We start from the raw sequence: 25,130 nt of genomic DNA on the forward strand, positions 1-25,130 counted from the left end.
CAATTGATGATATAGATGCTAATAGATTGATTGTGGTTGATGACATGGCATCCGAAGCCGGTGGCTTACAAAATGATGGACAAAATGTCAATGAATTTGTTATGGTTGAGGAGGAGGAAAATCTGAATGAGGGTTGTTTACAATCTGAAGATAACGGTGAGGGTTGTAGCGGTACATTTAGCAAGCCTACTAAGGATGTTAATGAGGGGGATTTAGTTTCCAAACCGTTTAAGGACCAGATGTTTGATACCGATATCGCTGCATATGAGTTTTATAATTTATATGCGTTGGGTATGGGATTTGGAATTCGAAAAGACACAACTTATAAGTCAAAGAAAAATGGGGAAGTGATTTTTAGGAGATTTGTATGTGATAAAGCGGGGTTCAAAAAAATGAAAGATAACAAAGAGAGTGATAAAGTAGTGAAGCGTCGTCATAGTGTAAGAGAGGGCTGCCAAGCCAAGATGGATATCTCTTTGATAGATGAGAAGTGGCACGTGAGAGCTTTTGAAGATGATCATTGCCACGAGCTTACCTCTCCACCTAGAAGGCTAATGCATCGTTCTCACAATAGATTTTTTAAGAATGAAGCATGTAAGATTTTGATAGATGACCTAAGTAAGATAGGGATGAAGCCTGCTGGTGTTAAAAGGGCTATTAACGTCAAATGTAAAGGAACAAATGCTGCTTTGACAACAGATCAGGTGGTGTCCCATTTGAGGAAAAAGCGGGGTAACAATATGGGTAAGGAAGGTGTCTTGGTAGCAGAATATTTCCAAAAGAAACGATTAGAAGACCCTAACTTTCAATTTGCTATGGAGTTGGACATTAATGGGAACTTGCGATCGATGTTTTGGGCCGATTCATGGGCGCGAGAGGCATACCTAAAGTTTAGTGATGTCATTGTTTTTTATGTCACGTACAGGACAAATATGTTTAAGATGCCATTTGCTCCATTTACCGGAGTTAATCACCATCGTCAGTCTACACTATTTGGATGCGCATTGTTAGCCGATGAGAAAGATGAGACATTTACATGGCTATTTCAGCAGTGGTTGCAGTGCATGTTTGGGAAGGCGCCAGGTTGTATAATAACAGATATGGACGGGGCGATGAGAAATGCTATTCAAACTGTTTTCCCAGACACCCGCCATAGGTTTTGCTCCTGGCACATACACAAGCATTTAGTTGAGCATGTTCCAGCGATGAGAGAAACTGATAGTGAGTTTTGCAAGAATTACAAGAAATGGTTTTATACAAGACAAATACATGATAGCGAGTTGAAATGGAAAGAATTAGTAGAGAAATATAAAATTAATGAAAATGGATGGCTAGCGAAAATGTGGGAGCTACGTAGTCACTGGGTACCAGCCTATTTTAGAGATACATTGACAGCTGGAATGACTTCTAGTGGCCGTAGTGAGAGCATCAATGCTTTCTTTGATGGGTATGTTAATATGAACACCACTTTAAGAGAATTCGTAGATCAATATGATAGGGCACTTGAGTTTTGTCGTAAAGCAGAGTCCCAAGAAGATTTCAGATCTAAAACTACGAAGGCCGTGTTGATTTCAAGGTTCAAATTAGAAGAAGAAGCAAGCAAATGTTATACCAGGACAATGTTTGATAGATTCCAAGTAGAGTTTAAGGATATCCTTGACTGTTGGCATGAGAAAACGGATAAGAATGGCAACACAACTGAATACGTTGTGGGACTAAGTGTAGACGAGAAGTGGAAATGGTGCAAGGTCTTGTATGATGAGTCTGAAGAAGGTGTGAAGGCTACATGTGAGTGTGCAAAATTCGAGATTGAAGGGATTTTGTGCAAGCATATACTTCGTATTATGACCAAGAAGCAATTGAGTAGAATTCCAGAGCGATATATTTTAAACAGATGGACAACCGGGGCTAGATTTGTACTTGGTGGTGGGGTGTCTTTAGGCGAAGAAAATAGTAATGAAGTTACTCCTTATGAAACATGGTGTGTAATAGCAAGGTGTCAAAGGCTAGTACATGAATTTAAGGGTAATAGGAGTCTTTTAAGAAGGTGTATGAAACACTTGATGTATGGTTGGCAGAATGTGAACAAGCGAAGAGAGAGACACAACTTATTCTTGCAAACACTACTTGTAGCCAAGTACAATCCAATTTTGTGCGTGAATCTGCAGGGATATATATTCATGACCCACAAGTCGTGAAAACCAAGGGCCGCCCGAAGGTTGGTACACGTTTTAAATCGCCGATAGAGACCTCTCAAGCGAAAACAAAGAAACGAAAGTGTAAAAGATGTGGAGAATTAGGCCATAATATAAGAACGTGTAAAAAAGAACTCGAGGTTCGGGTTTTTCTCACTTTGTATTTGTAGAATTTCTCATTTTCTATGTTGTAATTATTATTCATGTGAAGCAACATTTTCTATGTGCAAATAGATGACATTAAGGGATGAAGATGAAGAGGAAGAGGAAGAGAGTGAAGAAATCAATGTATTTGAATAGGTACTTTATAGCTTCTTAATGTTACAACTTTGCAAATATTTCTGGATAAGTACTTGGTAGTTTTTTATCATCTTTTATTTTTCTTGCTCTTCATCTTGTATTCTTAATTATTTCTTCTGTCATTTGATGCTTACCTCCAAGTTCTAATATTCCTCTGATTGCATGCAGGTGAGTCACTATTTCATGGCAGCCCGTTCACACTGGAAGATGAGTTCAGAGTGAAGAGAGCAATGGGTTGAATTGTAGAGCTACATGTTGACCACCATGTGTTTTTTCTTTTGGTTTCTGTATGGGATGGGATTCTATTAACATTATGTATGGGATGGTTTCTGTATGGCATGGTTTTTGTATTAACATTCTTCAAGTGAATGGGATTGTGTCAAAATTCTGCCTTGGTCTAGAAGGTCTAAAAGGCAGAGAGAGAGGCCCTAAAAAGGAGGGGGCTTTGTTTGTATATTTCATAGATGTGAAAATATTTACAGGTATAAAAAAGTGTTTACGGCGTGCTTGGCAACCATGAAAATTTATTTTGGACCTGTTTCTTTTGATGTAAAATGGGAGTAAAACAAATTTTTGCACCCATTTTAAGTGGAAAATTAAAAATGGATGCAACATTTATTTTACGAGCATTTTATGTCAAGAGAAACAGAACTTTGCTAAATTATTTGGGGGCTCAACTGTGAAAGAGGATCTGAGAAGGAAGGAAGGGGACAGACTTGAGAGGGCAAAGTGGAGAGAGGAAGAGAAATCCGTAAAAAGTGTTAGGGAAGCACTTGTATGTTGTACTGGGAGTAAACAAAATCAACAGGTGTGGAATTGGATTTTTCACTCACAGAAAAAAATTGCAAGGCCACATTTGAAACCCAATAAGTCTTGATCAATTTCCTTTAATATCTTATTAGAAAGGTCATCAGAACAGAGTTGTGAAAGCAAAATGAGTTGCAGAACAAGAACCAACACATAGATAATATAGATTATGCATGTTCAAAAACTCGTGGATCAACTCGGGTCCTAGTCAGGCAGGTAGTGCATATACAATTCCAATTTTGAAACAGAATTCACTCAGGTGATCCTATGAATTTTTCATTGACTTCCAAGCATATTAAGAAAAACAAAAAATATAACCATGTCGTAAGGAAATGCCTAACAGAAATTGAAGAAAAGAAAAGGAAAATTTTCTAGTAAAGAAGTTAATTGTAATTTTTAACTCACAGAGAAAACTTGAAAGCTCCTAACGCTTAAATGTATTTTGGATTTAGGACTCAAGAAAGAACGTCTCACTGATTGATAGTGGCTATCTGTAGAAAAGCTGAAGAACCATGTGCAATCAAGAACAAAAGCATGCTCCATATGCAGTAAACAGGTACCAGAATCTAAGGGCTAAATAAAGTTAAATGATCCTAAATGATGTTACTCAAACCAAAACCATACGACAGAACTCAAAAATTTAAGGTTGAAAGCAATACACAGGAGGCCAAACCAAACCAAACCAAACCAGAATGGTGCATAGCCATACAAATTAACATTTAGAGAATATCAATATCATTTAGATTGCCCTCATTCATTTACTGTGTGCCTGAGGTATTATTTAATCGTCCAAGTACGTCTTTTAATAGTCTTTTAGCAAATGCAAACCTTTTGGCACTTTCATTCTGTGCAAAGACTTGGAGATGAATTCAAATAATTGTAACTTGAGACTCACAACATGAGCCAGATTCTTCAGGAGCTCAACAAGCATGTTGGCATCATTGTCATCAGAAAAGTAACATTGTGTATAGAAAACATTCTCCAGGCATGGAGCAACCTTCAAAAGAAATGAGAATGTCATCTGAAAGATAACTGATTTGATCGTCACAAATTTGTTGTTTCTCTTCTCTTTTCCCCTTTCTTGGTTGCATCTTTCTACTAATTTTACTTCTAGCCCTCAATCCTCTGTTCCCCTGTTCCCCCTCACTAATTTCTATTTTCAATGCAGAAAAATTCTAGATTTAAGCACAACCCCAAGAGGCAGGCCTATTACCTCAACACAATTAAGCCACATGCATCCTATTTCCATTACCTCAAGAAGAAGAAAAACGAAAAGAAAAAGATGACTTGCATCCACATGCATCCCGTTTCCATATAAACATAAACAAACCAAAAAGTTACATAAAACATGGATGCCATGTACTGATTACAGAACTGTCAAGAACAAAAAAGAACAGCACAATATTAAAAAGCAAGTCATTGCTTCCTAACTTACTTAGTGATACATTGGAAAAAGAAAACAATTATGAAAAAAAAAACAACCCCAATCGCTTTAATCCACCCGTTTTCATTCTCCACTAATTTAACGGCTTCACGCCCTTGTTGCACGACCAACTTCAATTCGGCAACCTCTTGCCTCAGCCTTTCAGTGTCTTTAATGTCTTGACGTGCCTGTTGCCCCCAACAACTTCAATTCAGCAACCTCGTGCTCCAACCTTTCAATGTCTTTAATGTGTTGACGCGCATGTTGCACCAACAACTTCAATTCGCCAACCTCGGCCTCCAACCTGTGCGGACATTGACTACCACTTATGCTGTCCCTCCTCGAACCAAATTCCCTATTGTATTCAGCATTGTCGCACCATTCAAAAAACTCGCACTTCTTCTTTCCACCTCCTTCCTGTGTGTTGTATATAATCTTTAGTAATTTGAACTTTTGCTCAAAAGTAAAAAAACACTATTCAATGGTTACTCACACTAAATCCACAAGTGTAGTAGGGCCGGCCTCGGTTGCCATTCACATCTGACTGAGTTATTTTAATAGCCGCTTTTATTCCACATTTACATGGTAATTCTCCAAGTGAACCGGAATCGCTACGGTTAGAGGAGGCCATTAATCTTCACTATCTGCACAATATTGAACAAAAAGAATCGCATTACCACAATCATGGCTTTGACTAGCTATTTCTATGCTTTCCAAGATATGAAATTCAATGGAAAATTACAATATGCTGTTTTAAAGCCCTTTTCGTTTTAAGGAGAAATGAGATATTTCCAGAGGGGGGGGGGGAAGCATACTCTCGAGTCCCACATCAAAATTTAAATAGATTTGAACATTCAATGCCATTTTATGCACCAACTAAATATATGAAGAATGTAAACAGCTCTTTGGAATCGAATTAAATATGAATAATCAACAAAAATACATGAGCTTTCACACGTTGAGAAAAATATAGTAAATGCCAAACCGATTATTGGATTAAGAATTAAACCAATAATCGGTTTGACACTCAGAATTGCTCATCATAATCTTAAAGGAAATGAGAAATGAGAGCAGAGAGGGGTTTTGAGTGGGTTAAAAATTGCAACAAGGAGAGGGAGCATCACACTTTCATTCTGTGCAAATCTGTAGTGTTAAAAAATCTGTAGTGTTAAAAATCTTAAACAATTGCAAATCTGTAGTGTTAAAAATCTGTAGTGTTAAAAATATGTAGTTTTAAAAAACTGTAACAATCTGTAGTGTTAAATGATTTTACCCAAAATCTGTAACAAAAACTGTAACAAAACTTTAACAAATCTGTAGAGAAAAAGGGTTTAACAAATCTGTAGTGTTAAATGATTTTACCCAAAATCTGTAACAAAAACTGTAACAAAACTTTAACAAATCTGTAGAGAAAAAGGGTTTAACAAATCTGTAGTGTTAAATGATTTTACCCAAAATCTGTAACAAAAACTGTAACAAAACTTTAACAAATCTGTAGAGAAAAAGGGTTTAACAAATCTGTAGAGAAAAAGGGTTTGAAAAATAGAGAAGAAGAAAGATTCGTTACCTGAAAATAAACGAGTGTTGGGAGAGAGAGAGAGAGAGACGCGCGGACCTTAGGTTTCTTCTTCTTTTCTCATCTAGGGTTTCTCCTCTCCAGCGAGAATCGAAACAGGGAGAGGGAGAAATGCGCAAAATGGTTGAAAATAAACGACTGTTGGGAGAGAGAGAGAGAGAGAGAGAGACGCGCGGCGTGAGGGAGAGAGTTTTTGGAGAGAAGCGGCGTGAGGGACTACAAACCTCTATTTCTTCTTCGGTTTTTCTCCTCTAGGGTTTCTCCTATCCAGCAGCGCGAATCGTAACAGGGGAGGGAACATCGCACTTTCATTCTGTGTAAAGACTTGGACGGCTGTGATTAGATCCGATCCACGGTTCTCCCTCTTCCTGCGTTAAATTAGAGGGACTGCGTTAATAACCTTAGGTACTCGACCGAGTACAAACACTTTTCCCTATATATATATATATATATATGAGGAAAGTGAAGCTACACACTAGTGTAGCTAACTTAGCTACACCGACGACTTAAAATACAGTGGGCCCACATTGTTTGGATGATCCAAACCATTCATTTGATAGGCCCTCACATTGATAGGGTGTGCCCAAAAAATCAGCTCCATAGGATCATCCCAACCCTTCAAACTGTGGAGGCAAAAATGGACAGATTTGTGAAGGTTTTTCCACGTCCATTTTTGGCTCCACAAATCGTAGGGTTGGGATGATCCTATGGAGCTGATTTTTTGGGCACAACCTATCTATGTGAGGGCCCCTCAAATGAATGGTTTGCATCACCCAAACAATGTGGGGCCCACTGTATTTTAAGCCGTCGGTGTAGCTAAGTGTGTAGCTACACCTCTCTCTCTCTCTCTCTCTCTCTCTCTCTCTCTCTCTCTCTCTCTCTCTCTCTATATATATATATATATATATATATATATATATATATATATATATATATATATATATATATATATATATATATATATATATATATATGTTAAAGTATAAAAGATAAATAACGCCTTTCTCCAACAGCTTAAGCTTTTGGAGAAGTTGGTTAGTTAACATGGTATCAAAGCCAAAGGTCTCGAGTTCAAACCTCCGGGATAGCAAAAATCCACATGCGATGGTCAGCCCAAAGTGGGGCCACATGTGCCACGTGTTTGCCAAGTGGGCCACACGTGCGGGGGAGTGTTAAAGTATAAAAGATAAATAACGCCTTTCTCCAACAGCTTAAGCTTTTGGCGAAGTTGGTTAGTTAACAATATATATATATATATATATATATATATATATATATATATGTTGCACAGCTAGGAGCCAAAACCTTTACACTAGCAGGTTTTCAATTTGTCTGAACATATAGCGCTTACTTTCTTTGGTTTTAGAAGTCTTCATAAAAGAGCAATTTTGTAAATCTTCTTTTCCACTTGTTGTTATTGGAACGTTTAGCCTTCCATTGCTTTTGAACAAAAAGGTGAGCATATAAGTCTCTCTCGCGCTTGAGCTTCCAGCCTTCCGCGTATGTGGGAGTGTAGGAACCCTGGTTTAGGCAATGGTTCGAGAGCACAGAAGCCCAGTTGTGTGTCCAAAGACTCCAAACTCTTATTTCAGCCTTTTATTAGATTTAGAGTTGGAAAGGGAGAGCGATTTTTGGGTAGATTTCTGGTCAAGTGAATCCATATTATGCCATGCTTTCCTGGGCCTATACCTGTTAGAGACCGATAGGAGAGGCCAGCGTGTGTGACTAAATGGAGAGAATGGGAAATCTTAAGGATAGTGAGGTTTACAGATTTTCCTCATATCTAGGTCTCCTTTCGTCCCATTATCATTCACCTTCTTATTCAGACCATAGAGTTTGGGCCCCTGACGTTTCCAGTGCTTTTTCTATTCACTCTTTCTTTAATAGGCTATCTAGTGATGAGAGAAGTAGATCAAACTATACTACCATTTGGCGATCGGCAGTTCCGCCATAGGTGACGCTGCCTTTCAATGGATGGTGGAGAAAAAAAGATTAACACATGTGAGGGCCTCAAAAGAAGAAAATTTCATATGGCTAGACATTGCCCATATGAAATCGTGGAAGGTGATTTCCTCTACAATCCAGGGCGGGCCCTCTAATCGTGGAAGGTGATTTTTCTAATGCTCTAGCATTTGCCACGAACATATCTCTGGGGCCTTGGATGCTAGCCGATGTTATAACGGAGATTTGCGATACGTGTGCAATTATTCTACCATCCTTCAATCATATAAAGAGGTTACCAAACACTTTTGGAGACGATTAGGCAAAAGATGGGGTTGATAAGGAGATCATCTCATTTTCAGGACCAGCAGTGGAGAAGGATTGTAGCGTGGCAGGTTGGAGTAGCCCTTGTTTTAGCCTTGGGCTGTAACAGTTGTTCACATTTGGTGGGACATCTTGTCCCCTTGCTGTAAGCTGGTTGCTGCAATTAATAAATTTTGTATCTTTCAAAAAAAAAGTGGTATGCTCTTGGTGAGGTGCTCCGCATTGAGTCCCAAGCGGAATGGGCGCTCCATAGTGCAAGGGTGCTTGAGGAGAACTTTGCAGCCCGCGAGTCATGGTTGAGCATTATCTTTTTCTCTCACACCCTATTGGCTAAAAAACCAAGGAGCAAACAAGTAAATGGCCCCCCAAGGAGCACACAAGCCAGTGCATATCCTTCGGTAATGTGTCACCGATCCAATATACAGTCGTCGACATAAACAGATTACCACACCCACTAAGACCAGAGGAGGAAAGAGCTGCTGTTCAAGGGCCGGACTGAGTTGATGGTCAAGCCCTACGACCGAACAGAGGAATCCAGACTGATGCAGGAGCATCCCCTTATACACATCATTTCCTGCGTAGTTCTTAGTCTAGGTGTCTTTTTCTTGTTCATGTGATGTCTCATTTAGTCATTTTACTTGTAGTAATTGTCCTTAATGGTCCTTTTGTGTCATTAGGGATAGTTTAGGGATTTTATATTGTATTAGGGGCTGCCTATATAAGGCCCTTCTCTTCTCATTTGTAAGAAGTTTTTTTCAATTGAAATTTTTGGAAAGATTCTCTTTGAAGAGAAATTTGAGATAGAGCTTGGCTCTTCTCCTTATCCTACATCTTTTCTCTTGGGACTACGGATTTGAAGATTAGTGTGCTAATCTTTCTTTCATGTCTCTCATCTTGTATCATTTCCTGTTGAATGTAAGAATCATCAGACGATTCCACGCTTGATCGATCTCGTGCGTCCCCTCGCTCGTAGCCTTGATCGAAGCATCCGACGATTCTGCCCTTGATCGAGCTCGTGCGTCCCCTCACTCGTGGTGTAGATCGAGATTTATCATTCTACACAAAAAAATATTAAAAAAAAGAGAAAAAATTTCAGATCTATCCGATCTTCGAGATCGTCCAATAACGCTTCTGGATCCACCTGCGTCAATTGGTATCAAAGCTAGGGATGCGAGATTTCTCAATTTCGCAGTCCTCGGGAGAGAAAAAGAGAAGAATTCGGAGTTGATCTCTCTCATTATAAATTGTAGCTGGACCACTCTTACAGGAGGAGGAAGCAGGAATTACAAGGAATGATTATACATGTTTGTCGATTGCTATCTCGATCATTAAAAGGAGCCGTGTTCAACAAGATGAAAATTCTAAGCAGTTCGTTTCTTTGATCTGAAGAACTGCAAAGTTTCACATCTCAAGTGCATTTCGATCATTAAAAGAAGGGGATGTGTTCTATCACTCGGATCTGACCTTCGTCTTCTAAGTTCTACTCCTATTTGTGTCTCTGATCCTGTCTAGATTTGCAAGCAATGTTGGAATCCATGGAATTTTCATGAACTCCTTGACTTGAGCCGTGGAAATCCTTTCCGAGGTAAGTGTCTTCTTCTATCCTCAATGGTAATTTAGTCCGGTGAAGATCCTGCAAGAGTTATGGAAAGAAATCAAATTGCTAGGTCAAAAACCTGAGTTTCAGGTTGTTGAACTCTTATCCTGTTTAAAGATTTTTGGTGAAAAGACCTTAGAATTGGATGAATTTTAACCAGGTAAGTTTCAGCCAACCTATCTTCTAGTGGACAGTTCAACTCTGCTTTCAATTTTTCCTCGATATAGTCCTTTTATACAGGAAAATGGAATACACTTGCTTGTTTAAAGCTGGGTTATTGAACCATATTAGATGGCCAATAGCTGACAAGGTACCGTTCTTTTGTAAACGAGGTGCCTGAGCAATGCATTACGTTTGATGGATCTAATGAAGAGATCGCCAAAACGTGATCTAAGCACAGTCGTGTTAATTTGGGTTTTCTACTATTGCAAACAGATAGCCTATATGCTATAAGAATCTTTCATTAAAAGAAAAGGAACCGAGCTTATAGAGACCACTTCAAATGATCTCTATTGGAAGCCTATAGTTTGGTATGCCTAATGTTTGTTGAAATGCATGTGAGGCAATGAAAATTTCATTGCTCAGATCCATATGGCTGATGACCTTTGTATGCTGAACTGAAGTGGTTTGTTATAGCTGCTGTTGGTTAAAATCAGCTCATGAATACTTTGAGATAAACTCATATTAGAATTGTAAAGGACATGCAAATTGAACTCCTATACTGCAGATTTGAGTCAAAACTTGATTTCCATCAACTGATTTTTGTGGTTGACATTAAAGGGATTCAAGGCTTCTTTCCAATATTTTGCTACTGAGGGACATACATGCACTCCTAAGTAAACCAGTTACTACTTTGGGTGGAACGTGCTTAATTGCTTGCAGATTCCAAGAGTACTAGTATGTAGTTCCTAGCTGAAGGTTGTGATTGACCTATGAGCTGGACTTATATTGGGTAGAGCTCTTTAAAAGTGGCTTGGTAGTGAAAAGTTCAGTACCTTGATTTGCTTAGGAACTCCTTGTGCTCTTGAATGCTTAGTCTTTTCTGCTCAACTTTCCTTTGCTAGCACTTGTGTTCTATTAATTGACCTGTAGCTGGGATTCGACATCTCTACTCATTGTCATGGGCATTAGTGCTGCAACTTATATTACATTGGTAGCCGAGTTACCCTCCAAGCCCGGTTACCTAGTTGGCTCTAAAGCTGGCTCTAAAGCTTCCTGGATTGAAAGGACCAAAGGAATTCAGCCACTCTAAAACAATTCTACATATGTTCAGTTAGCAGCCTAAGAGTGTATTCTTGAATAGTTGTAATTGCACCACCTACATACAGGTTTTTGTGTGCTCAGACTCTGCCTGGGAAGTTACTGTATGTTGTTTGGTGGTTTCTTTCAAAGGGACTATTCCAGCATACGAATATAGTGGATCAATGTGCGATTATCTGTTGAAATTTTAGTAACAACAGCAACTCTCAGACCAACTTCTTGATCTACATCTTGAGTTTGAGTTCTTACTTATACCTTATGGTCTAAAAGAACCAGTACTCTTGAAGTTTAGTCAGCTTTGCTTGCTTGCATTGCCAACTACACTTGAAAAGGAAAGTTAAGGACAGATCCATATATATATATATATATATATATATATATATATATATATATATATATATATATATATATATATATATATATATATATATATGCGACTGGATTATTAATGACCTTTGATTTAAGACATATTTCACTTTTGCAATCCATGTCTTCTTATACCAGATATTGTCTGAGCTTGCTGTTTGGGAAGGAATATTTTTTCCTGTTGAGAAACAATTCAATGCCTCAGCAAAGTTTGTTTGGACATTAACTGCTTGCCAAATTTCAGGAAGATGCTTACAGAGTTTGGGACTGCTACGAAGCAGAAATTTCAGTTTGCAGTAGTGACTTCAATCCACTGCTATGTTGAATTCTCACCAATTATTGGACAGAGGTCAGTCACGTACAAATTGTTTGTATACACGAGATGAAAGGGATATGGATAACAGCAATTTACGGTTGCAAGCGGCAGCAGGTGTTCTTGCTAAATCCAAGACAGGACGGTGTTGTTAGCACTTCGATCCCTTGCATTGAAGAAGATCCGAGATTGAGGACAAGCTCTTTTCAAGAAGGGGAGTTTGATGCAGGAGCATCCCCATATACACATCATTTCCTGCATATTTCTTAGTCTAGGTGTCTTTTTCTTGTTCATGTGATGTCTCATTTAGTCATTTTACTTGTAGTAATTGTCCTTAATGGTCCTTTTGTGTCATTAGGGATAGTTTAGGGATTTTATATTGTATTAGGGGCTGCCAATATAAGGCCCTTCTCTTCTCATTTGTAAGAAGTTTTTTTCAATTGAAATTTTTGGAAAGATTCTCTTCGAAGAGAAATTTGAGATAGAGCTTGGCTCTTCTCCTTATCCTTCATCTTTTCTCTTGGGATTATGGATTTGAAGATTAGTATGCTAATCTTTCTTCCATGTCTCTCATCTTTTATCATTTCTTGTTGCATGCAAGAATCATCAGACGATTCCGTGCGTCCCCTCGCTCGTAGCATTGATCGAAGCATTGATCGATCTCGTGCGTCCCCTCGCTCGTAGCATTGATCGAAGCATCCGACGATTCTGCGCTTGATCGAGCTCGTGCGTCCCCTCGCTCGAGGCGTAGATCGAGATCTATCATTCTACACACAAAAATATTAAAAAAAAAAGAACAAAATTTCAGATCTATCCGATCTTCGAGATTGTCGAATAACGCTTCCGGATCCACCTGCGTCACAGGCCAAGCAAGGTCAAGCCCATTTGAGTTTGAACTGGCAGAAATCTAAACCAAGCCAAGCATCAAACCATCTGTTAGTGTGTCCAGTCTGACAGAGCTAACATTTTAACGAATTCGGAGATTAGAACTAAATTTAATTTGTTCTTCAATAGATTTCTTGGCGTTCATTTTATGTTCTAACACATTAATCTATTTTTCACCCATTATTGGCACAATATTTATCTGTTTTTCTTCCCTCTTTAGGGCCAACTTAGACAATCTTGTCTCCCTGGTTATGACTGTTAAAAACAGTTTTTCGGTAAGTCTATTGGCATCCATTTGGGTTTGTCTTAAATCAGTTCTTTACGATCTATAGCCTCTCATTAAAAGTTTGCCTTATTGATTGGTTTTCCTAAATAGGATTCAGAATAACAGTTTAATTGAGTTTTATTGCAGACTCATTGTCACTTTCTGATAGTCATAAGACCTCAAAAGATTTTGGTTATTGCTGAAAATGGAGGAGATAATGTTGAATAAGGAGATAATGTTGCCAAAATACTTCTGCAAAAACGAAGCTGCTGTGGAGCCCTCTGAGCCACAACTCAGTTAATATATAGCATAATCAGCAAAAAGATCCTAACAACTATATCCAAATGCCGGGTGGGGACATCCTACGTCATCAAAAAAAAAAAAAAAACTATATCCAAATGCCAATGGAAAAGAATCTTTCCCTAAGGCCCTATTTGGATTGCAAGAAAAACATTTCTAACAGAAAATATTTTCTTAGATATTTTTCCCTTTTGACGATGTTGGGAAAGTTGCCTTATTTCCCACCACTCGAAGGAAATATAGAAAGATAGATTTATATTTAGGTGATTGAAAACCTAAGGTATAAAAAGACCCAGAACGTGGGTTTCTTGTGCGGAATGGCAAGAGGTTGAGCGTGAGGTCGGCTGCCCCAAACCTAAGAGAGAGTGAGACAGAGACAGAGACAGAGACAGAGAGTTTCTTCTTCGAGTTTTCTTCTCGAATTCCTCTTCGGGTATTTTCTTGGGCTTTTCTCGGTGTTCTCTTGTACGGTCTTGGGTTGAGAAGCAAGGAAAGGGTTGCGGATTGTGGGTTTTGTGTTTAATCCATTACAATCCTTGAATATTGTTTTCTCATAGTGGAAGATCGTGTTTCTCGCCCGTGGAGTAGGCTTGGCGGAACCACGTAAAATCTTGGTGTTAATCTTGTGGCTTGTTTGTTACCATTTTCGTTTAAATTTGTGCACGATCTGATTGATTTGCCCAGCGGATTTTTCTCAACAAGTGGTATCATAGCCGTGGTTGGAGCGATCGTCGAGGTCAGGTGGAGCGATCGTGGGTGTTGTGGTTAGATCATGGTTAAAGTGATCTTTGGGAGTAGAAAGATTGTCCAAGAAAGATTCTCGTTCGAGGTGGAGCGCTACACCGTGAAGTGCGGAGTAATCTGAGATGGTGGTAAAATCAAGTTCTACTCAGTTCAACATTGACAAATTTGACGAAAAGTGCAGTTTCACCCTATGGCAGATGAGGGTGAAGGACATCCTAGTTCAATAGGGAATGGCTAAGGCTTTGAACGAAAAGGATGGCAAGCCGACGAAAATGACGGATGCTGAATGGGAAGACATTGAGTCGAAGGCGGTCAGAACGTTTCGGCTAAGTCTGGCAGATAGCATTATGTTTAACATTATAGAAGAAGAAGATGTACCTAAATTATAGGAGAACTTGGAAAAGCTTTACATGTCAAAAAGCTTGGCCAACCAGTTGTATCTAAAGCGACAGTTGTATGGGCTGAAGATGCAGGAAGGCGAAAATCTTCTGGAACACATTACGGTGTTCAACGGGCTTGTGGATCAGCTCCACAAGGTTGACAAAAAGTTGAGGAAGAAGACAGGGCCCTTTTTGCTTCGTACTTCGCTTCCTGATTCGTATGACAACTTAGTAACGACTTTATTGTATGGTAAGGATACGATAAAGCTGGAGGAAGTCACGGCTCGCTCTTATCAAATTAGAGGCGGAAGAAACCTGTTCTTGGTGGAAGTGAAGAGCATGTGTTGGTTGTTCATGGTGGGAATCAAAGAGGAAGGTCGTCTGACAGGGGATCAAGAAAAGACAGGTCAAGATCCAGAGTCGGCAGAAAGGGCATGCAATGTTACCGCTGCAAGGAATATGACCACATCAAGCGGGACTGTCCAAAGCGAGCTGACCAGGCGGACAATGGTGCTAAGAATACAGCAGTGGCGGTAACGGATCAGTAGGATGAAGAGTTTAGAGATGTTCTCACAGTCTCCATAGGTAATCACACTTCTTCTCATGATGAGTGGATTTTAGATTCAGGGTGCTCTGTTCATGTACGCTCTAGGAGGGAACATTTTGATACGTTCTAGGAGCTAAGGGTGGGTGTAGTCTCCTTGGGTGACGCGTCTACTTGTGTGTCACGGGAGTTGGGACGATGAAGATCAAGATGTTTAATGGAGTGGTTCGTACTTTGGGTGGTGTGGTATATGTCCCAAAGATGCGAAGGAATCTAATATCTCTTGGCCGGTTGGACTCCAAGGGTTGCAGGCACTCAACTGCAGGTGGAGCCATGAAATTCACATGCGGCTGTATGGTTCTGATGAAGGCGAGAAGTGTGGCGGATTATATCGTCTGGTCGGGGACACGGTGACTAGTGTTCCTAAGATTTCGATGGCTAGTTGGAAACATGGTAATTCTATGCGCATACGTAGGGTCTCTTTCGCAGTTGGTGCAGAGACATGTTTCCAGGTGGCAGGCGATGGTGAGAGGATGACAATACCTGCGTTTGGGAGGATGGATCGGGACCACCTCCAGGGTTGACAAGGTGACTCAATGGGTTGACAGCTACACATGTGCATTGGCCGTGTTGATCGAATCGGAAAGAGTCAGGACCAAAGTGATTCGAGAGTGTGTAGCCGGTACTTGAGAAAGCCAATGGTGGTTTGCAGCGATAGCGAACCGGTGGCCACATCAAAAGAAAATCTTCACGTGGCTGGGAAAGTTGCCTTATTTCCCACCACTCGATGGGAAGGCAAGAAGGAAATATTGAAAGATAGATTTCTATTTAAGTGTTTGAAAACCGAAGGTATAAAAAGACTCAGAACGTGGGTTTCTTGTGCGGAACGAGAAGAGGTTGGGCGTGAGGTGTGTCGGCTCCCTCAAACCTAAGAGAAAGAGTGAGAGAGGGAGAGGGAGAGGGAGAAAGAGAGATAAAATTTCTTCTTTGGGTTTTCTTCTCGAGTTTCTCTTCGGGTATTTTCTCGGGTTATTTTCTCGGGCTTTTCTCGGTGTTCTCTTGTATGGTCTTGGGATGAGAAGCAAGGAAAGAGTTGCGGGTTGTGGGTTTTGTGTTTAATCCTTGTATATTGTTTTCTTATGGTGGAAGATCGTATTTCTCGCCAGTGGAGTAGGCTTGGCGGGACCACGTAAAATCTTGGTGTTCATCCTGTGGCTTGTTTTTTACTTTCACGTGTTTTCGTTTAAATTTGTGCACGATCAGATTGATTTGCCCTGCGGATTTTTCTCAATAGATGATTTAGAGGGAAATAATATAATGATTGTTAATTTAAAGGGTTATTATCATAAATTGAGGGCCCCTAAAGATTAAATAGGGCGGGTTCAACTCATTTGTTCGCATGTGTAAAAAAAGTAAGAACTTCTAGAAATATTTTTCCCTTCCAAACTTTTCCACAAAATTCTTGCAATCCAAACAGGGCCTAAGTTACAATGCAACTAGAGCAGGATCACATATACAGGGGTGTTTCATTTGCAGAGGACAATTATGCACCAAGCACAACAACTTGGGTAGTGATTATACATTAGAGAGACCCAACAACAAAAAAAGAGTTACATGTCTTAGTAGCTCACAACAAAATGTATGACTTACTTCAACTAAGCATTTCTAAAGTAATGCTCCATTTAACATGGTTTTAAATTTTGGCCGAAACGTTTCGTTTCGGCCGAAATATTTCGATTTCGTTGGAAAACGAAACGAAATCCACATTGAGTCGGAAAAGTACCAAACTTCGCCGAAATGTTTTGGAAATTTCGGCCGAAACATTTCGTTTCGGTGAAATTTCCGAGAAACGTTTTGGAAATTTCGGTGAAGTACAAAATTTCGGAAATAAACGTTTCGGAAATTTCGGTGAAATTTTGCAAGATTTCGTCCGAAATTTCTTACTAAAACCAAAACGTTTTGGTTTCGCTGATGACCGAAACCGAAACCGAAACCGAGATTTAAAACCTTGCCATTTAGAGAAACCCACAAGCCCAATAGGATTGGTAATTAAATTATAGCCACAAACTCGCAATTAATCTTATGGTTCATTAAATTATTTTTTTATAAATTTTCTGAATTTTAATTTATTTTAGATCAGGATCTGCCCCCAAAAGTTCATAGATACCATAGGATCTGCCCCCAAAAGTTCATAAATACCAAAAATTTATCAATCCCTCTATAGATCGGAGGATTAGGATCAACCTATGGAAATGATTTTTGGGGTACAACCTATTTAGGCTGTGGCCCATCTAATGGACGGTTTGGATCATCCTATGGTCAGGGCCATACCGTACTTTTTAATGATGTGAGGAGTGCGATCATCAAAATACAGTAGTGGTGATATCATTTTTATGATTAATTAAGTTAATTGGAGGTAAAATTCTGAATTTTGACTTATTTCAGTTTAAGATCTGTCCTTGAAAGTCTATAAATACCAGACATTGATAATTTAGTCTTTCCAATAGAATCTGATTTAACAACTTCAACACTTGGTCCATCAATCTAGTCTTAGATTTGAAGACTTCCTCTAAAATTGAGACCTACATATTATATCATAGATCAGAAATTTTAAACACACAAACTATTGCCAAAAAGGAAGAGACAAAAATGATGAGAACCTTATCAATAGGGAGTGTAGAGAAAATAACCTGAAGAAGAGACGAAAATACCCAGAAGAATAGACGAATTTAGGGAGAGAAGAGAAGAAATCAGAAGAGAGAAGAAGAAAACCAGAATTACAGGGAGAAGAATCTTTATTCAATATCAATAATCATCAAAAAGTTACAAAATAAGCTGTAAAGAGGCCTATAAATAGGCAAATAACAACCTAAAAGATAGAAACCTGCTAAAATAAGCATTCCTAAAAGACTAAACTTCATAATTCTAAATAACATGGAAAATAAAAGCCTAAAAACAAAATAACATGGAAAATAAATGCCTAGAAATTTAAAGAGCAAATGTGCCTCTTATTTAGGCCTAAAATCTGCATCATTCTCCCCCGGTTGAAAAAGAACTCGCCCTCGAGTTCTAGTCCACCTGGGTCAAAGATGTGAACAATCCACTGAAGTAGTAGAACGCATAATCCGGCGGAAGCAATCATAATGTCTAACACTCGAGACAATCGGGAGAAGCATCTGCAAGGTCGGTGGAAGAAGAGGGAAGAAAGTGCCCATGTAGACTCATGCGAACAGAATCTGTGCTGGAGAAGTAAACTAGCTTGGAAGATCGCTATGTACTCCTCCTGGATCGGCAAAACAGCTATGGGCAGTATCAATCCATGATCAGCATCAAGATGGTCATCTTATGCACTGAAATCGGCGGGTTCGACCTCCATAATCATCTCGATCGGGGCATCTACTGGAAAAGCATACACAGCATGAGCTGATCATTGGAATCGGCATCCTCAATGATTAGCTCATGATGTGTATGCTCTGGTAATGCCTCAATGATCTGGTCACTCAGCTCGGACTCAGGCAATGGATCAGTCTCACGTGGACCTGCCACAATATCTGCCTTAGAAGAGTGAAGCTCACTCTCTAGATGATCGGCAATCGGTGCGGCAGAAATCTCAGAAGCATCATGCGCAACGATGTCGATAACAACAATCAACTGAGTCTCTAACTCTGGATCGTCCATCTCAAAGTCTGAATCTGATGGAATCAAAGGCTCAACATCAATGATCTCATCAATACTAGCATCTGGACCCGTGAGAATATCAGCAAGGTGTAAGACGGATGAAGTAGTGGAGCGGCTCTGCAAATCTGACTCACGCATGCGACGCTCTAAATTCTCAGCTTCAATTTTAGCTTCGCGTGCACGACGGGTTGTTGCTTCTTGTTCACGGCGAGCTGCTTCTTCTCGTCGAGCGCTTCTTCACGCTTCAATCTCCGTAGATAGTGGAGCGTATAAAGAGCCATAAAAAATCACGAACATCCTTCCAACGTCAGATTGGAGGCTCGTTTCTTCTACGACGGTTCGTTTCCATGTGGTCCCATGAGCATCGGGCTTGTCGTCGCACAATTTCTTTAGCCCAGTAGATAGTCGCTTGGTGATCATGGCCATTGTACTTGTTAGAAATGAGATTAGGATTTGAGGAGAGGAAGAAGAAGAGGAGTGAAGGATGGAGAGTCTCCACTAGGGAGCTCCTCATGGATATGTTGTATATAAACCCATATAGGGCAAGTGATGTACAATAACAACAATACCCTCTAACATACACCTAATGATTAAACTACCCTAACACATATTATTCAACACACCCCCCTCAAGCTGGAGTGTATATACTATGGAACTCCAGCTTGCTACAAAGGAGACTTCAACCAACTATAAATAACAAAAAGTACAATAAGCTTATACACACATCCAGCTTGGTATAACACTCATCAAGCTGGTGTGGTGAATACATAATGAAAAGCATAATAAAAAGCAGTAACGGCCATAGTGAATAGCATCGAGATCAACAGCCATCAAAAGAAGCAGCTCCCCTGAAGTAGCACAACAGCGAGAGCGATCAAACAAGGCCGCCCCCTTAATGAGAGCATAGCGAACAGATCAGCATATCACGAGCAATGGAGACGCCATGGCAGGAACAATAACGGTCTAACGAGCAAGAAAATGGCACACCAAATGTGCGCACAGCGAACATCGGCGAAGCAGCACAACGCCAAGAGAAGATAACCACCGATTGTGAAACCATCGGAGACAAGGTTGACGGGGACACCGTCGCCTGAAGAGAAGAAGGAAGAGAAAAGAGGATAACTAACCAACGATGGGAAAAACCATCATGTGGTGACAACGTTGAAGGCATGAACATCGTCGCCTGAAAATAGGAAGAAAAGGAAGGAGAAGATAACCAACCAACGATGGGGACACCATCGCCCAGAAAAGAGAGGTCGACGGGAAAAGACCATCGCCTATAAGAGAGTCAACCAACGATGGGAATGGAAACCATCGCCCGGAAAAGAGAGGATATGGCATAAAGCCGAAAAGAGAGGATAAGGCATAAAGGCGGACAAGACTAAGAAAAGACACATGACGAAGGAGACGAAGAACATAATCACCAACAATACTCCCCCTCGGGGGAGACTACATGAGCCAGGACATGACAAGGCAAGTAGGACAATATCAAAACAACACGAAGAGATAAGGCAATACTCCCACAAGAAGACGATACTAAGACAACACTGCCCCTAAAGAAAAGACAACAAAGATGACAACACTCCCTCAAGAAAAGACAACTAAGAAGACAAAATCAAGAAGAAAAAAAAGAACTCTCCCTAAAGAGAAGACACAGAGAACTACATGAGAACACTCCCGCTCAAGTTGAAGGTGCAACGAAACGAAGACAACTAAGGCACCACACCTCTCTCGGACATTCCATCGAACACTTGGTGTGCGCCTTGAAGAAGAAGACAAAGGAACGAAGACAAATAAGGCACTCCACCTCTCTTAGACATTTTATCAAACACTTAGTGTGCACCTTTGAAGAACAACATAAAAACATAAGAAAACATAGAAGACAACACTAGACAATACAAAGGAATAGATGACATCAACACAAAAGACATACAAAACAAAGGAAAGAAAGAGATGAATACACTAGACAACACTACCCCTCAACTTGAAGCCAAAGGCCTTCAACTTGAAACGAAAAGAAGACTTCCAAGGGACCAAATCTCTTTCGGACATTTCACCTAACACTTGGTGGGCACCTTGAAGAAAAATACAAAAGACATAAAAGACAACGAATCTAGAGGAGAAAGGACAAAAATTAGGATGGAGAAGGTAGGGGAAGAGACTCAAAACATGAAAGAAAGAATTTAAAACATAAAGAGGGGTGAAAGAAACTAGAAAGAACCCAACAAGGTTATGGACTTAGAGAAGAATGAGATTTTGGGATGGAGAACCAAAAAAAAGGGAAAGAGACATACACCTAATGACTAAACTACCCTAATACATGTTATTCAACAGTACTCACAATATCCATCTAGAGCATCAATCCACTGTAAACATGCATCCTCATAATACCTAAAGGGAGTGCTTCCATTCCAATAGCTTTCGTCGTACCCATCAAAATATGGAATAAATGGTGGAGGCATAGGGAACGATGTCGAAAACTGAAATTAACTGTCTGATCTGTCTGGGATGTCGAAAGAAGCACAACGTCTATCGCGGATCTCAGATCGGACTTCTGGATAGCTCGAATCAATGGTCGGACCAAAACGGACGGACGCCCAAAGTTGCTAAAAGTAGTGGTTGCACTCACTGTTGACTACGGAAAATGTGTTGAATATACTTTAAAAGTTGTCACGAATAACTTTCGTGTGGATGGCGAAACCCAATTTTGAGCGGAAGTAGCCCGAATGAAGAGAGAGAAAATAGTTGGGGTATAGAGAGAATAAAAGTTTTATTTTCCTATTTTTTTTCTCTGATTTTTTTTTTTTTTTGGGGGTGCCTTGGGGTAAAATAGGGGAGCCTAATTGGTCTTTGCTAAATGGAAAAAGGTCACCAAGGTAAAATAAGGGGGTGGGGTTTATAGGTCTCTATATTTATTTTTTTCCACTAGTCTGCTCACATGACTTTTTTTAACCAAGTAAATAACTTAAGAAAAGTAGTGGAGGGGGTGCCCAAGGAGGAAAGAGTGGGGGGGAGAATGTACCCTTGCCTTTTGCTGTGACCAACTTGCCTTTATGCAAAAGACACATGACTTAGTTGGAAAGAATAAAATATGCCTTTTTTTCTCTAACTTCTCTACCAAGTTACCCCTTTTGTGCAGGCCACACGTCAGAATGATGCCTTTTTGAATTATACTACTAGCAAGGAAAATAAAGGTAACTTACCAAAAAAATATCTTCACCCAAAAGTAACTCTTCCAAAAAGTAACTTACTCCCCCCCCCCCCTTTTTCCAACTTAACTTGCAGGTACGTTTCTCAAAGCAAAGAAACCTACACTGTGTTGGGTACCTTTCTCACCAAGATTAGAAGGAAAGAAATTTCAGAATCTGTGCTAGCTTCTTCTTCTCAACCTACAGGGTGGCAAATCTGTAATTTCCTACAACTATGCCCCTATTAATAACCCTATACCTCCCTTTATGGAAACCTTTAAGCTCCTCACGGGAACACAGTAACGAGGCTCTCTTCTTTCACTTGAGTTACTCTCATCTGAGATATGTTGCGCGGCTAGGCTTCGTGGGCAACTAGCACCTCAAAATTTCTGGGCAACAAGGTATTGGCTGATATGCTAAGGGACTGATTTGGCTGATGTAAATAGGGTTTGAATGGAAGAGGTGGAGATCGGCTGCAATGGGGATTGGGCTGAAAGTAGGGAGCTGGTTTTTTTTTGTGGATGGGCTGAGATGAAAGGGATGGTACGGCTGGTTTTTGGTGGGGATAAATAGAGGGGAATAGGTTGTAGGTTTCAAAGGGGGACAAGGGGTGAATACAAGGAGGAAGCAGATGAAGGTGAGAATTTGGTTTAGGCTAGGGTTTATGGATATGTGTGGCTGGTTGGGAAGGCTATGGCTGGGTGTTGGTGCTGCAACGAATTGAACCCCAAAAAAAATCTGGTTTTCTGCAGGGACGTTGAATGGCTGATTAGTGAAGTTACGCTTCGATCTTCGCGGTGAAAATGCAGGTTTTCGCTGTAAACACTTGGATATTTTGGCTCTGATACCAAATTGATGCAGCACCGTGAAGAAAAATTGAGGAAAGGGTAGAAAAATAGACGAAATGGGATAGAATTAGAAGCATAGGGGAAGAAGAGACGAAAATAACCTAAAGAAGAGACGAAATAACCAGAAGAATAGACGAATTTAGGGAGAGAAGAGAAGAAATCAGAAGAGAGAAGAAGAAAATCAGAATTAGAGGGAGATGAATCTTTATTCAATATCAATAATCGTCAAAAAGTTACAAAATAAGCTGTAAAGAGGCCTATAAATGGGCAAATAACAACCTAAAAGATAGAAACCTACTAAAATAAGCATTCCTAAAAGACTAAACTTCCTAATTCTAAATAAAATGAAAAATAAAAGCCTAAAAACTAAATAACATGGAAAATAAATGCCTATAAATCTATAGGGCAAATATCCCTCTTATTTGAGCCTAAAATCTGCATCAGTATTGGCAAAAGTGGTTGCCAAAAGGTTCAAGAAGGTTCTACTCGAGTTGATTTCGTCCTGTCAATCTGCTTTTGTAGGGGGCAGGCAGATAGCAGAATGCACCTTAATCGCAAATGAGGTATTGGATTGCTATTTGAAAAAAGCAAAGTGCGGGTTAGTTTGCAAACTTGACATGGAGAAAGCGTATGATAGAGTAGAATGGGATTGTCTATCGAATCTCAAGGCTAGAATGGGATTTGGTCGGAGATGGAGTAACAAGATTCTCAGTTGTATTTCTTCTGGTTGGTTCTCTATTTTAGTGAATGGATCTCCCAAGGGCTTCTTTAGATCCTCCAGAGGCCTCAGACAAGGGGACCCTCTTTCCCCTTTCTCTTCGTAATTGTTGCCGAGCTGCTTAATAAACTGTTGGACAGAGGAAATGAATTGAGGTTAATCGAAGGATTTAAGCTTAGTGAAACCGGAGCTCAAATCTCTCATTTACAGTTTGCCGATGATACCCTTCTGTTTAGCATACCTAATGAGGAAAAGTTTACTAAGCTCAAAGCGATTCTAAGATGTTATGAGGTGATTTCAAGGCAGAGTTCAGACTTTTCTAAGTCCAAGATCTTTGGGATTCTTATGAAGCAAGAGGATCTGGAAGGCATGGCGAGTATCCTTGGCTGCAGCATTGATATTCTCCCTTCTACCTACTTGGGCCTTCCTCTAGCAGGGGGAAGACCAAAAAAGGAGCAATGGGACCCTATAGTGGAGAGGGTGGAAAAAAGGCTAGATACTTGGAAACGTAATTTGGTTTCTTTGAGAGGTAGAATAACCCTTATTGAGGCGGTTTTGGCTAATCTCCCCTTATACCAGCTATCGATGTTCAAATGTCCTATTAGCATCATTAAAAGGATTGAATTTATCCAAAGAAGACTTTTGTGGAGGAGTGTTTGGATGAGAAGAGGAAAATGCACCTTGTGATATGGCAGGAAGTGTGCAAACCTGGGTATTCGAAGATTAAAGGAAGTGAATTTGGCTTTATTGGGAAAATGGCTATCGAGATTTGGCGAGGAAAGTCAGCTTCTGTGGGTAAGATTCATTGGAGATAAGTACGGTTCTTTGCCTGGCGGGTGGTCTTCTGATGATAAGTTTAGTAAAATGGGGTTGGCTGTCTGGAGAGACATTCTGAATCAAAGGTCTTAGTTTAACGAGGGGGTCCGTTTCAAAGTTTATTCAGGGGACAGGATCAGGTTTTGGTTGGACAAGTGGTATGGAGAGTCCTATTTTCCCAATTGTTTCCCGGATCTGTTTGCTATTGGTGTAAATAAGGAGGCGTGGGTTTTGGATTACATGGTTCACGGGGAGATGGGGATAGCTTGGAATTTTAATTTCAGGAGACAATTTTTTGATAGGGAACTCAAGAGGATAGCTCTAATTTTAGAGTTGCTCGAAGCCCGGTACATTAGTAGTTCAGGGGTGGATACGAGGGTATGGATTTGGTGCACATCTAGGGAATTTAGTGTCAATTCGTTTTATTAGTAGCTCATTCCTTGCACAGGATCTCTGCAGGCGGCCAAAGTTTGGACCATTCCAGCTCCTCCTAGGGAATGTGCTTTCGCTTGGACTGCGGTTCTGGACAAGATCCTTACCATTAATCATCTTAGGAGTCAGAATATGTTGATAGTGGATCATTGTGCCCTTTGCATTGAGGCAGGGGAGAGACAATGGACCATCTCCTTCTACATTGTAAGTTTGCTCAACGGGTTTGGTGT

The 25,130-nt window shown here is 40.1% G+C and overlaps 1 protein-coding gene across 4 annotated transcripts in view; it reads right to left on the reverse strand.

Annotated features, from left to right (window-relative positions):
• LOC143883631 (ABC transporter A family protein) overlaps positions 1–25,130 on the reverse strand; it is a 52,706-nt gene that overhangs the window by 20,183 nt on the left and 7,393 nt on the right. The window contains exons 2-3 of one of the 4 annotated variants that reach the window (XR_013252450.1): positions 5,219–5,369; positions 4,574–5,142 (exon numbers count right to left, since the gene is read on the reverse strand). The exons of 1 other annotated variant lie outside the window; for it this stretch is intronic. The gene's annotated coding sequence lies outside the window, so the exon portion shown is untranslated. Of the gene's footprint in view, positions 1–4,573; positions 5,143–5,218; positions 5,370–6,292; positions 6,670–25,130 lie in introns of those variants that run through there. 2 more of the 4 variants (XR_013252449.1, XR_013252448.1) reach the window with 2 other exon arrangements.

This window comes from Tasmannia lanceolata, unplaced genomic scaffold (assembly GCF_043159265.1).
Source record: "Tasmannia lanceolata isolate RefF3 unplaced genomic scaffold, GAP_Taslan_0.1 ptg000008l, whole genome shotgun sequence".
NCBI classification, from domain to species: domain Eukaryota; kingdom Viridiplantae; phylum Streptophyta; class Magnoliopsida; order Canellales; family Winteraceae; genus Tasmannia; species Tasmannia lanceolata.